Genomic DNA, 15,593 nt, shown 5'->3' with positions numbered 1-15,593 from the left:
AACAGCCGCGCCGCGAGCGCGAGGAGCGAGGAAAGATAAGGCGCCCGCAGATGTGAAATGACACTCCTTCCTCTATAACTCCACCGTAGTAAGATTATTCTTGCTACACTGTAACGTACGTTACTTATTAGAGGTGGATCGGGTATTAGCTTAACCCAGAACGCAGTTTCCCTTATATCATCCTTTATCCGAAATGTATATCTCTCCTGAGCACACACATACATTCGCGTTATAGACGGGGAGACGTTACGTAAGATAAGGCTGAGGTGGAAGTTCGTGAGAAAAGAAGAGGAAATTTAAATGCGCGGCGGGGTGTGTGTGTATACATCGGAACGACACGTAACTATCCACCTATCTCATCCCTCTCTATCCCTCTCGCTTCTTCCGCCGATGCATCGTATGCATACATGCGAAAATATACATCTCCGCGGAAGCGGTCGAGAGAGAAACATGGTGCGCTCACGCACGTAGACACTTTGTACACGGACACGAGTTGAGAGAGCGGCGTGGCGGCGCGGGATAAGTGACGACGCCCGACGGTGTCGCGGTGGAAGAAAAGGAGAAAGAGCTTAAACGCTCAAGCGCGCGGAGACATACACGCGCGTGTAAGCGATACGCGTGTATGCATGTATAAAGATTATACGGGCGACATATGTATACGGTTACGCGATACGATATTCCGAGTGTGCTAAGTGCACGCGAACGCCAGGTCTGCGTTTCCGTGTAAGTGTACGTGTACGTGTGCGCTAGGGCTGTTGGGTGCCGCGTGCGTGATCGTGCTTGCGCGTGCACCGACGCTTTACATAATATCTTTGCTATTGTAAAATGCAAAGCACCGGCGCGAGGGAGTCCCGCTGAGCCAGCTTTTCCCCGCGTCGCGCGTTTGCACACTGTACCGCAGAGCGCGCAGTACTGTGTGGAACGGCGCCGCGCGGCTGTGTGAGGGCGGAAGGAGAGAAAGCTACGGGTGCGGCAAAAGCTCGCGGAAATGGGGAGGAGACGCCTCGAAAGCAAGTTTTTGTCTTCTCATGTAAATCGCGACGTAGCCAGGGCGATTGAAGGCTTAAGCACATATTTTTATATTCTCTTCTCCAGGAAAAAAGACTCCTCCTTTCTGAGGCGTCCGTTAGTCTCTGAAGAAAGTCATCGCGATAAGAGAAAGTATCGCAGAGAACACGGCGTTACTCGACGGCTAATACGGTGGTACGGTCATTAGCCGTGGGATAATTATTAAAACAGAGCTCGCAGAAATGTGACCAAGGGTCTGGTCTAACCGAAACTGCAAACTGGCCTGTGCTAAAACCACGTATCATTGTTACAAGTTAAAACGGGAAAGTGTACTTTCGCGAAATTTGAAATATATCGTATTGCGATGCGGGGTATGCAGACATAAGCGTAATATCAAAATTTCATTTTTAAAGTAATTCGCAACTTTCGCCATTAGAAGCTACGGCATTTGTATGGAGACGAGCACAATCGTTAGCGAGGTGCGAATTTATGATACTCGTTATTCTCCGAGATATATCGCAATCAGAGTATCCACTTGAAATGTTCGTTGGATTGTAGGGAATCCTCTTGCGATACCCGATACTTGAAATTCTCAACGAGTAACCTGCAATCTCTTCGATCATTAGACACCTTCGATCAGCACCGTTCGATTGTACAACTGAAAAGAATTTATCGCGCCAAGCAACGATAGCGATAAGCTCATCTATCAAATTTTCCCTTAGAAGACCGCGATAGTGACTCCATTGAAGAACAGCCTGTCGTTAACAAAAAAAAAGCATCATATGCAGCATAAATTCGCGGTTTATTGTCGTCGATATAATAGAAAAATAGAGAAAGGGTAAAAAATCCTAACTGTTCCCTGCTACGCCGAAACGTGAAATAAAAGCATCGATATCGGCATTGTAAAAAAGATACCCCGCCAGTGCTCCCTAAAAGTGCTCGATTTTTACAGACCCGCGGTGCAACACCGGGAATACATTTCGATATGGAGATATGATCTTCGTACGCGACGGACGCGTGAAAGATTAATGGCGAAGCGGCGTACGCAGTTTTCGGTTGAACCGGCCCCTCGTTGATGGGATTAAAAAATTCAACGACTGGCGGCAGCGCGAGGTGTCGGCCCAGGGATAATGCACGGCGCGCCGTTGTAAACGCGGACACGCACCCCTACGTCGAAATAATAACTTAACCGATGATATTATTTAGCGGGGGCCGGGACTCTTCCGACGGCCGCGTGAACATTGCCCGACGTTGTCTAGCGTGCCGCGCGATTTTATATTTCCGCGGCTTTGCGGCCACAATTTCACGGCGCGGCTCACAAAAAGCAAGCTCGCTCTTTCGTTCACGTGCAATTAACCGGCATACGTCGGCGGTAACCTAGCTATGGGGTGGTCGATACAAGAGTGCACGCTGGAAAAAATCGTACATCCGTTCCGTGAGAGTCCTATATGTCACTCTGGTTATTCCCTTCCGAATAAACGTTCGAACGTACACACGTACACACACATAGATTTACAATTATTCAGTTATTTCACTGTTTAATAACTCGAGTCGAGAAATGCTATTAAAGAAAAACTTAACATTATTAATTTGTCGATATTTCGCAGATAAAAAAACTCGCGTGGAACTCGAAACAAGTCCGTATGCGTGAAACGCGTGCTAAAAATAATTCAGTATGTAACTTGTAGGAGTTCCAGGACCTTATATTTTAACATCGTCTCGTATTCATCTCGCGAGAGGAAACGAGATTTCAGCGAAAACACTCAAACAATACGCCAGCGGACGTATGAGAGAAGAAGTAGCGGTGACATCGCGAGTACCTACTCCCGAGCAACTCGAACTCATGTTGTAACCGCGTTCCGACACCTCGTCGCCATTGCCACGCAATTAAAGTAAGCGTTACACCGGAGCGAGATGCCACTCTTTGTGTATCCAAGTGTGCGTTTCTCGTACCGCCGTTTTCGTGCCGCTTCTCGCGGCTTTACAGCTCTTCCCACGCATGAAAGAAACATTAAAATCAACGTAAACGCGCGTATGCCTACCGCCACGTACCGTTTTACAAACATACTCTATATTGCGGAATACGCGGGATGATTTACCGTAAAGAGGAGAATGAAATTGTCGCCGCGGATGTGTAATTTATTTACAGAGAATTTGTATTACACCCCTTCGCGCGCACGACTAAATCCTATTTCGTTGTACATAGATCCGCGGCACTCGAGAACGGGTTAGATTTCCGTTCTCGCTCCCACGGTGGCGAATTCACCAATTTCGCGGATTTACTCAAGCGTAAATAATTGATAGTTCGGGAAAATTGTGCTAAATTTTATTTGTCAAATAAAAGAAGCGGTTTGATAGCATCGTCAACGTTATAAAAAAAAAACTATAAATGCACATAAAAAAAACTGTAAACATTTTCAAAACAGTTTTGATTCTTACGGATCTGAAAGTAAGCGTAAGCCGTGAAACTAAATGTTTGCACATCGGATATCTTATGTATATTCCAGTGATGTGATATGTATATATGCGAATTATATGTATAGATCGTCGCATATGTACGACCCAAATGTTTATACTTTTCAGAAGGAAAATCAGAATCTATTGGGAAATCCGCCACTGAATTTCCGCAAGGATATTCCACCGAGTCGCTCATATTTCACATTTTGGCCAACGAGTGCGGGGGCACGTTTTCGGTTAGCAATATTCCGTGGGTTCGTGTATCCATGCCAGTCTAAGTAAGCCTTCCGGGTCCCGAAGGAAACGTTTACGACCAAGTTAGCTGCTAATCCTGGCCATAGTTATAGTCATTAAGCCACGCTTAAACCGACGTTATTGCTTGCATTAGTTTCCGACCGGGCTTTCGCGTAACGCTCAATTTCGGCATGGTGATATCGTACTTTATTTTACACCGCAGTCGCGGAAATCCCATATATACAAGTGACACAAAGTTCACTTGCGGAGTATATTCCGGAGCGAAGCCTCAACCGATCAGTATTTAATCGAAGCAATTAATCGGGCAAATGCGAATGATAGGCATACGTGCTTAATGTGCATGCGTTACTACAAAGCAATCTCTCCCAAGTTTCGCTACTTCTCGCTTCATTCGGTTCGCCTCTCTTGGACGCTGTCTGAGAGATGTGTATGTATCGCGGGCGAGGTGAAATCTAGGCAAAGGCAACGGCTGCAATCCTTCCGTGCGATAATCAAAGGAAGACACATCCTGCGCGCGTACGCTCGTCGACACAAAGGCAATCAATGATCACGGACTAAATTGAATTTTGCGAAGCGACGCCGTCTCTCTCCGCTGAGATACGAAACTACTCGCGGCGCTTCGTTTACTAACATCGGCTGATTGATCTGACATTTCGATAATCAATCAAAAAAGATCGAAAGAAATCGAAAAGTCACGACTAACGTTCTCGCGCCAGTTTCGAGCACGTTATGAGCACGCTACGGCATAATTCGCCCGATTCGCTCCCCTCAACCCTCTGCTTCCTAGCGCACGAGGTAGCGTAATCCATTTTGAATTTACAGATTACGAGGTTGGCTGGATCGCGGGGATTTATGGCATTTGATGGATGCCTATTTACAACCACGGGCGCGGGAAGCGAGTAATCAGTTCGACTTCGACGATGCATTCAGCGCGTCGTATTAAACATGCACAGAAAGTCGGCCTGTTATTCGATGCATGCGGTATAAAGCTTTGTGTCCACGATGCTAGAAATCGCTCCGAGATCTCGGACCGAGAAAGAATTAACCAACGCATTAATCAATTGCCGAATTATTTAAATGTGATTGGTCAATTTTTTCTCCGTCCGAAATTTCGTGGACACAAGGTTTAAAAGATCTTTAACAGGCTCTTGGATAATATTTTCTTCCCGTGACAATGTCGATGCAGAGATCGATTTGAGGAGGATGCTATTAGAAATGCACCGCATCGTTCGTTATTCCTCGATCAGGTACTCGTACCGCGGACTGATACATAATCCGCCGTTCATCGACGGCGATGACCGGGAGAAAAATCCACTTATAGCCGGCCATCGGTCCGCAATTTCAAAATTAACTCTAATCTAGGATCAGACCGCTTATAAAGTACGGCGGAGATTTGTGCATGAAAAAAATGGAATCTACCGACAACGTCGGACGGATGCGCTCTAATTGCGCTCGACGACGGACAGGTTTCCTCGTCGGATAATTGTACATTATTCCACGTCGCGGATTTCGCTCGGCGCGGCCGGAATTTGTTATACGGTGAGATGGACTAAGAGCGCACTGGCGTCGACGGCGATGTAACTTTGCGGTGAAAAAAAGTTTTAAGACCGGTTAATGTTTAAGAAAATAAAGCCGTGAGCTTTAGTCTCCGCTGTTTATTGATTATTTCCGCAGATATTATATTTTAAAGTCCCCTTTTTTTAATTTTAATGCCAAACTCTTAACAGCGGTACTTCGAATTTATTTATTCTCGCGAAACTCATTCTCCGTCTTTCTCACGAACGTTTGTGTACTCATGCTTATTCATACCGAAAATTAAAAAACGTTTATGAAGTCTACAATTTAAAAATTTATTTGATTTTTCCATTTACAAAGCTATCGAATAAACTGGCAAACAAAGGAATATTCTTTGTTCCATAATTTACCGTTAGAGAAGAGAAAGAGAGTGAAGAAACGCTCACTTCGGTGTTGCATAAAATTCGTTGGGTGATATTGTCACTGAAATAACACGCACAAACGCGCAACACAAACTGGCGGTTTTCGTTCCGGCGTTTGCGGCTTTTGTTACTTTGTTACCAGCGGTTCATATTTTCACCGATACATTCGCCATTTATCTGATAAACGCGTGTAGGTAAATCGAATTTTACGAACGCGCTTTTGAGGTCAGAAATAACGGATATGAAAGCAAGGAACCATAGGGTAAGCAGGGTATTATCCGCGAACGTAATGTCGATCGGATAATATAAATCTCGATTACGCGCCGCGGAATATCGAAGTACAAAGAGGAAAGCAGAGACAGAACGAGAGAAAGAGGAGCAAAGAGAGAGAGAGAGAGAGAAAGAGAACGTATACGTAAAGCCACATATCCGACAAAATAGTGTAGCAACGTAGCGTGCATAAATTATGACGTAAACTGGATACCTAATATCACTCTCGTTTCACCCAGCCTGCCGAGTATATACTATTATCGTAATCGAGATGGCGTGATAAAGCGCAAATTGGCACCGATCATAATCTCTTCATATCAGATTGATCACGCGCCACTATCGCACAACACATGTGTAAGAGAGGACATTGGCATTTTGCAATTTAGATTTTCCCAAAATACACAGATCGGATTAATTTCGTTTCTAAATTCTCTTATCGTCCATTGCGGAAAATGTCGCTGATAAGCCATGATCCTCCAACTGGCGGAACTAGTCTGCGATCATGCGGCGGCTCTTCCGATTGCTGTAGAGAGTTAGTTGAACAATGTTGAGATAACGTTAGAGACGAGCAAAAGCTCTCGTCCATTCAAAACGGTCTCGTAATATCAAACTATCGTTAACCGTTATTCGACGAAGTGCCATCAATTTCTCGTATGTGTAACTCGTCGTGACGTCGGTCCTCGTGTCCTACGTAAATTGAGACTCGACGACAAAAGCAACGGCTCAGTAAATTAAATTTATGAAATATTGAAAAACTCACGTAGTTGTTAAAGGGCTACTGTATTCGTCACAAACCGTGATTTCATTATAGAGAAAGGAAAAAGGTAGTCTTAGAATATTACGAGTACCTAGACACGGTAAACGAACAACGTCTGCCTCATTATATCCATTATTTCTTCCCGGTGCCTCCCCTTTGAAGAAAACCCTACGTTTCATATATTCTTTCCCTTTTTATGACGGCGGAGCATTATGTGACAGTGTAATACGAAACTGGCTATTACGTACATATACGTCTCCTTAACCGTATATATTACTGTATATGCGTCGCGTCGTATGTAACTATGTTCCACTGGAACCGTTATCAGGAAACTCCGGAAGATTTTCACGCAAGGTACACCCGTCTAACAATTGCAGAATATATTATAAGAGAGGAATGTAAGTTATATCCAGAAACTCTATTTCACAAAGAGAACAGATTTGACGTTGTCAAATATTAAATACCGTCTTTCAAAGATTTTATATAACAACAACGGTGACGATTAACAATTGATTGATTCAAAAGACAGAAAATCTAAATGCCTTCTGCGCTAATCTACAAGTATAATAATTAAAATAAAAAGATATAGGCAATATCGAAATGATAAATTATTCATCGACGCTGTCTAGACACCATATACTTTACGCCACGCACGATACGCCACACACGCAATTTTGCCACGCAATCTAGATTCAACACAGCGAACAATCGGGAATGAAAGCGCGAACAAAAAGACGCGAAACTTATTGCAAATGCACGAACAGCTCTGCACATGTCGCGAATCTCGCACGCGGTTTCCGGTCTCCAGAGCATCACCATGAAGAATCCAGGCGAGCTCAGTACACCGGCAGACATTCGACCGCCTCTACTTCCCCATCGAGGGTGGGTGTTCCGCGAAAGGATACGATAGAGAAAGGAGGGGAGGGCCAACGGAGGGACGAAGGGGTCGATGGAAGGAAAGAGAAGGCGGCGAAGGAAGGAAGGAAGAAGGAGCAAAAGGAGCGCAGAAAGTGGAGAAACCAGAGGCATCATCCGACCCTCGACTCCCCAGGCGCACCCCTTGCCACCCCTTTTCTCTTACCCCTTGCACACTCTTCCTCGCGCTACTCCACTAGACCACTCAAGGCACTCTTCGTACCTCCCGCCATCCTCCGCCCTTCACCTTTCTCTCTTCTCTCTTTACCTCTCTCGTTCCTTCGACCTTGTTTCTCGCACTTCGTCACTCTTTACTTCACGCCATGCTTCGACTTCATGCGTACCGCCAAATGGAGTTACTTAGTTAGCTAGCAGCAAATGTGCACACAGTGGTAAAATTATTGTTAATCTTTCATCAAAACTAATTCGTCATTTTAAGTATTTTACAAATACTCGGAAAATGTATTTTAGCCGTAACTATTCGGAAAAATTCCTACGCAGAGAGAGAGAGAGAAAGAGATTTATTTTCTAGAGATTTTTACATTTAGGCAGAATTATTCTCGAAGATAACCCCATCCGACGGTATGCGTGCTCAGCGATTCAATCCCTTTCATTAAGAACGTTAATGACGGTTACTGGCCAACGACCGCAGTTGCGCAAGATCTCGCAGAGAGGCGGGTGAATTTAAGCGTAATTAAATACGCGCGTCAGCCTTGATATTATTAAAGTTACAATGCAGAAGTGTATTTAATTAACTTCCGATATTGGCGCCGGGGCGATCGCATGCGCGCCTACCTACGGACGGACGGATCAATTTACGTCGAAATTATTGTACACCGTTGTTGCCTGGTGTATTCATAATTCAATGGTACATCGGGTTAATATTAAATATCGAATTAGTATGTTCAATCAACCGCGAATGCAGAGCGCTTTTGTCGGGAAATTTATAGAAATTGCCACTATTTCTGAATTTTAATAAAGGTCGCCGCGACGAGTGGAATTTTATTCATTCGCATTTGCTAACACGGCCAATTTATCTGAAATTTATTTACACATCACTGCACAGTGACTAAATATCAAATGTATAAGTGCATCGTATTACCGTCAACCAATTTATTGAACAACGAGCCCATTTATTAAACAATGACGTATCCTTTTAAAAATTATATAAATTTCCGCGCAAACTCCGCATTGACGTTATTAGGAATTCTTAACGTAACGAAATAATAATAGTCCAATTGAAACGATGCTAATTTTGCACATAGCCCGGGCTTTAATTTGACCGGTCATTATTACTTTTTAATGTTCATAATAATGTTCATAATAATAACTCGACATATGTATTTAAAGACATATATAATATTCTGCTTGTTTTAGTATAAAAATTAACATAGTGAATTTAACTGTAAATATACGCATATATACAACTCTGTTTTATTAAAAAATTATATATAAAATATGAAAATTGTATAAAGGAAGAAAAATATTCTGCATGCGTAATTCGATGGAAATTAACTTTACAATATAAATTACTTTTTTAAGTTTAAATTAAAAATATTATTAAACTAATGATAACAAATTTTATTTACAGCAAATGCATTCTGTCGTTACGTGAGTTTGATAATGTATTAGATATACATCTTCGTATCTTCTCGGGCGCAAATAAAACGCCTGAAATTGAAACAATTCCCAAACTCTTTACGCACGATGACGGGAACAAAATTATACTCATTTGTCGCGCCCTTTTACTACGGAATCACGTGTCGTGAGGCCATAATACGAGCAACGATAGTAACTGTTTCCACGAATTTGTAAACACGCTTTCGATTTTAATCGATGTCTGGCCAATAAAGATATGGGAAAGAATGAAAGAAAGGGTCCTCCGCTCATATTGCTCACGCACATCTTGCTTTTAGGAATCTAACAATCGAGGACTTATATATATTGCACCTAAAAATAATTACACCGACCCTAAATTAACACGGCAATTATTTCACTAATAATTGCATGTATATTCTTCATTGTAAAGTAGAAAAATTTCAACCGATCATATTATTTTACTGATGAGAAATGACAAGTATACTTTCCGAAATATCATGTTTCCAATAACTCCAATGGAATATTCGGAACAAAAGTTCTTTTTTTTTTTAATACAGAACGAAATTGATGTGAAAACTGCTCGTATTTCATATACCACTTTTTCAAGGACTAAGGTAAAATTGCTATTTCGCATTCGCGTCGGAAATTCGACTAATTCGATGTGCGAACTCGCATCGCGGAATCGGCTGTACCGCGCGGAATAGTAATATCGGGGCGGTCTTAACCCCCGGTACAAGTAAGATCTAATGAAGCAATTCAACTGCAACCGCAGCCCACTTCAAAGTTTTGAGAAACACCGTATTGTACTGCCAGTATATTACAAACTGCAACGGCGGCCATACCGATGCCGCAGCCCGATTATATTTCGCGAACTATTATACTTCGAGCGATCGAACATGCGGTGTGTTGCAATACGGAGTGCCGACATCGCCGAAAACATAAACTCCCTTCGCATTCGAATCGCGGCAATCTGATGTTATATGCGATCACGTAATGCGATTGCCATACCTTTAAAAAAATTTTTGCGATACTTTTGTCTATATAAAAATCAGTAAAAAGTATCAATAACATTAGTGCATTTCGCCTTTGTCAGGGAAATTCAACATTTCCACAGTTTTAATAAACAAGATTAAAATGAAAAATCTGACAAATATTGTTTCAGAGAATATTGTTTTAGAGAAAAATACATCTATAAAATAAAAATTTAATTTTTACAACCATCGCTGAAAACAAGAATCTTTTGCATTCAAGTGCGATAACACACAGTTAAACAAGATTTTCGCAAAAAATTTTACAATATTTTTATTCATATACAAAATACCAGTAATATTAACGCACAATATTTTCTGTTGGAAGAATTCAATTTGTTTCAGCTTTATTGGATATGATTAAAAAACACACATATATATAGAAGTATTTTAGAGAAAAATACGTCTATAAAATAAAAGTGTCTAATATTTATAAACCATTCTGAAATATTAACCTTTTACGTTCAAATATACTATCTACCATAACCGATAACGTAACGTATCACGAATACCGAAATTTAGAAAATATTTTCTGATATTTTTACTCATGTAGAAAATACCAGTGCGATACAATAAATTGTTTGTTATTGGAAACAATTTAATATTTTCTCAGCTTTCGTGGATAAGATTAAAGCAAACAAGTTTTATTTAAAAAAAAAATCCAAGAAAATATAAATCCGATATAACAAAGATATTATATGTATATTATTATGTTATATCAGATTTTTATTTTCTGAGATCTTTCTCTAAAACAAAACATTTCTACTTTAATTTTATATATTGTGTATTTCATATAAATCCAATTTAAATTCGATTTAATCATCGTGCTGAAAACATGAGTCTTTCATTTTCAATTGTAACAATCTATAACGTGATAACATATAGTATTGTCTGCTTTTACAAATTTTTTGATAACGTCATTCACACACGTGCGAAGTATATAGAAAAATTATAAAAATTATTTCAATCGTATTCACTGGAACAATTAGATTATTCAATCATATGACTTTTGTTTTAATCTCTTTATCGGCTCTTCTAAACTTTCGATATCTATATACTTGGACGCTACGTCGAAATGAAGTTTCTCCCGACTTTCTAAGTTCAGTGCTGAACTTTCTTTTCATTACATCTCTCATAGTAAATCTATTTTTACATTTGTTTAATCGGCAAACGTAACGTTATTTTTAATACACGGGAGACTAAAGATCGATGAAAACTTCATTGAAAACTTCATATTTTCGCTGCGCATTTCACATTCAATTCGATTATCGGATTCCGATTTTTATTTGAATAACATTAAGGATTAAATCCATCTTCTTAATACAACCATTAAGGCGGCAAGACGATAGAATTTTAATGTCCCGGGGAAAGCGTCGCGTCGCGCATTAAATGATTGTCGTGGCCAGAAAACAATCGAGTCCTGCGAGTTCCGAGATCCGAATACCGCGCCAATACAAAACTCCCCGTCGCTGTCGATGTAATCCGAAATTTACCGATGGTTAGTGCTCTTTTCCGCGCCGCAACCACAGTGTATTGAGTAACAATTACCGGCCGCAAAAGCGGCCCGATCCGCACCAGTGCGGTTCGCGCGATCGGACCTTCCGCTACTCACCCCTCGTGTGCCTCGTTACATGCCTCGACTTCACTCGCCTCGCCGATTAGTCACGAGTACTCGCGTGGGACGAAGGGCCGAATGTGTGGCGTGCGCCGAATCGAAGGGGGTGCGTCTGCCGTCCGCGCCGGAGGTAGTCGGTAGTCGTGCCACAAAAATCCCCGATTCACTCACACACCTGGGACCCACCGACGGCTTTACTTTCGGCTAAACGGAAGCAATCGAGTTCAAGCATACGCGACGCGCTCGCGTGTCGTTGACTCGTGCGAATGAAGAGAGAGAGAGAGAAAAAGAAAGAGAGAGAAAGAAAGCGTGAATCCTTTACTCAATCGCGTAATAAATGTGCTCGCCGGCGACGGAAACCGCGCGAGGGTCGAAAAGAACGACGACGTTGGTATCGCGGCTCGCCGATGCCGACTGTCGACGGCGGCAGCGGCTGTCGGCGCGGCCAACCCTTCGTCGCGCGCGTGCGCGTCACCCTTAGACACACCGCCACCCTCCGCCGTTCTTCCTCGCGCTCTCCTTCGCCCCCTCGTCCGCCAATCACGACTGCTTTTACAATGCCTCGAAAAAGGTAGTGTCCGCAACAAAGGGCAGAGTGCCTTTTCCGGCGGTGTTTTTTTCCCAGAAAAGGATGCGCTCTTGGCAGTACCTGTCAAAGGCGGGGAATTTAAATGATAATGAGAATGAGATCCGCGGATCGCCGCTGTTTTGCGTCCGACTGGGCCGGATCTTGCGTTACGAACGATTCTTTTCATAACGATGAAAGAGGAGAAGATTCTTGAGTTTAGATCTTCCAACTAAACTAAAGTATTAGTGTTATTGAGATGCATCGAAACGAGGTGGTGTCGCCAAAAGTCGAACACGCGTATGGCTAGAAATCTTTATAGAAACAGTAAACGTGTAGTTGAATACAGATGCGAAGGATAACTCAAATAAGTTGAATATCGAAAGTCTTTCCTTCCATCGTCGAGACATTTTTAAGAGGAACAATATACCCTCCCCAATACGCGCGCGCTTTCACGTTCCTCTTCGTACTGGCAATGACATACATCATCGACACGTGTCACCTCGACAAAAGACTTTAAATGCAGATTTGCAAGAGTCGACCGTTTCGGCATATAAATATATTTTAAATTAGGTAACGTGTCTAGTTGTTACAATCAAGAGTAAAATCTTTAACTTCAAACTTTACCAAAATGTTTACGTTATTTTTGTGAAACGGCTACCCAAAAAAAGATTTTAATAGGAAATCAGACCCTCGACGCAATTCATTAATTATGCAGGTACGATAGGTCTACATACATCGGCATATTATTATCGACTATTCTCTAGGTTGACAATAGTAGCGAACCCGTAGATAATTAATGACATTGCTGGCATTAATCAATCATGTAAATGGCATTAATGTCCAACAATCGCCTATAATATCAGTCCGTAAAGATTAAATAGACTGTTAATATGGCTTTAACGTATTCGCTCACGTTAATTGGCAACCATTAAATCACGTTAAGCAGCCTCGCACATCTAACACGCACTTTCCGCGTCAGTTGAACATTTTGTCGGTCTCGCTGCACCTTTTTAACGAAACAGTCGTATTTGCCCGTTTCGCGGCGATACCGGGAGAAAGCACATCGACGAGAACGCGTCGATGACCCAAATCGGAATTTATTAGAATACGAGGTACAAAGGTTACGTGAAGAAAAATGAAGGTGCGGTGGAGGATCGTGTCTAGCCATAAGCAGCGATCTGAGATAGTGGGTGGACCGCAGCGTAAAATATATGCGGCGCATACACGCCGGGTGTATCCGAGTGCTCGTCTTCGTGGTCCGACCCGGTGGCACGGAACCGCACGTGTTTGTATGTACGTACGTGGCGAGCTATGACGGGGAGATAGTGAAATGTATAGTGCGCCGCGAGTGCAGGCGCGGCCCGACGCGACGCGACGCGACGGCGGTATGGCACGTCGGGGCGTCGTCGGAATTATTCGCGTTCGAGATAACTCGAGTCAACGACATCCACGGGCGATAGTTCAGCGCGCGAAAATGCGGAGAATTGCGCCGATAACGCCCGCGTTATTCCCGCGTCGGATTTTATATCACGGACACCGAGGGGAAAAAAGCTTTCGCCCGACCGTGCTCTAAGTAGCGATGTTTTAAGTAATAACGGCAGCCGATGGTATAAGACCGTGTCGAAAGAATCGATAGCACCGTTAAAACGGAAACTATTACGCGCGATCAAGACCTACCTTTTTGTAGCTTTTTTCAAGTGTCAGTCTCGCGTCAATAACTATTAATTAATTGTTTAATGAAAACCATATTTTCTAAACAATTCTACGCTAAGCGCGCGGGGGGATAGTATCAGTAGGATTATATCATGTGATAACAGAAAGAGGTATACTGGCGACGCACTCTCGATATTAGTTATGCTAATTGAGCCTACGTGCCGGGGAAGTGCAAGCGACTCGCATACATGCATTTGTAAGCCGTCGTTTAATTCCCCATACAGATCCCAGTGTTGCGATACGTCGCGTCCCACACCCGCCCGAATAAATTCAAACACGTCCGGCAAAATGAGCTTTTTGTTGTTTCCTTTTCTTTTTCCTCCTTTTTTTCCTTCCTTTCTCTCTCTCTCTTTTTTTTGTTTCATCTTTCATTTCTGCGGAACGGTAATGGCATGGATCAATACGATGACGGGCTGTTTCCGCTTAAGCGGATTTTCACGGCGTTATTTTCGCCGTACTCGCGAGCTGGTTAACTCGCTCGCTGCTGGTACGTCCACGGTTTGCGAGGGAAGAGATGGAGGAGGGGGGAGGAGGAAAGAGAGAGCAAAATGCATGTGCTCAAAGCGCGTGGAAACAAGCCTGCAGACAGTCAGGTCTCGTCTCCGCCACCATTGCGCCACCACCCTCGCTCTAAAACCCACCCACGGTTTGCTCTTTTTCTCTCTCTACCGCGCTCCTTTGTCCCCCTTTGGTGCACGAGCTGCCGACGATGGCGAGAGATCGGAGCTCGTCGCACACGCCCATGTCCCACGTATACGTGCGTACACATATACCGTGCCATACCGTGTGCCATGTAGGAAATGGGAAAACGAAATGAACCGTGAATAATTATGTATTACTTTTAATGCCTTACGGTTTACAGAAACGTGCCCGCCGATACCAGGGAAATATTAACGTCAAAGGTACTTCCTTCATTTTCTACGGACGTATATACCGCCGCTGTACGTACACCGTACATCGCCGTCTCGGAGCTAGGGATCAAACGATGCACGAGAGATTCGACGTATAACGACTTCTTTTTTTACCCCTCCCCTCTCCACCTGTCTCTCTCTATCTCTCTCTATCTCTCTCTCTCTCTCGCTGAAACGCTTCTGCGCTTCCGCGCACGTACACCGCGATATAACGTGGAATATCGAGATAAGAATTCATCCGATCATTATAATTTAGCATAAATTTATGTGCCGGAGGGATCGTGGGCTCTCGTCTCGATCGTCTGACGTATATAAAAAACGCGAGAATTTATCCCCGAGTAATATCTAACTAAGCCAAGCGGTAGGCACATCATTTTAATTAATAATGAAACCACAATTTTATTTTAGTTACGGTCTTCAAATTACGTGCCTATATAGTGTTCACCGGATACACTCATGATTTCTGGCTAGAAACTGCGCTGCGTAATATTGCATTTAAAACATTTAAAAAATTTTTCATGATTGTTCGACATTTCGACCGCTCGCACACCGCGCTCTTA

General features: G+C 42.9%; 1 protein-coding gene across 2 annotated transcripts in view; it reads right to left on the bottom strand.

Annotated features, from left to right (window-relative positions):
- The window catches only part of LOC139811237 (uncharacterized), a 226,446-nt gene that overhangs the window by 197,396 nt on the left and 13,457 nt on the right, over positions 1–15,593 (bottom strand). Inside the window, exon 1 of one of the 2 annotated variants that reach the window (XM_071775398.1) lies at positions 11,839–12,243. The exons of the other annotated variant lie outside the window; for it this stretch is intronic. The gene's annotated coding sequence lies outside the window, so the exon portion shown is untranslated. Of the gene's footprint in view, positions 1–11,838; positions 12,244–15,593 lie in introns of those variants that run through there. 2 annotated transcript variants of the gene reach the window in all.

The sequence above is a fragment of the Temnothorax longispinosus genome, chromosome 4, assembly GCF_030848805.1.
Source record: "Temnothorax longispinosus isolate EJ_2023e chromosome 4, Tlon_JGU_v1, whole genome shotgun sequence".
Taxonomy (NCBI): Eukaryota; Metazoa; Arthropoda; class Insecta; order Hymenoptera; family Formicidae; genus Temnothorax; species Temnothorax longispinosus.
This window is presented reverse-complemented; position numbering and strand designations above follow the sequence as displayed.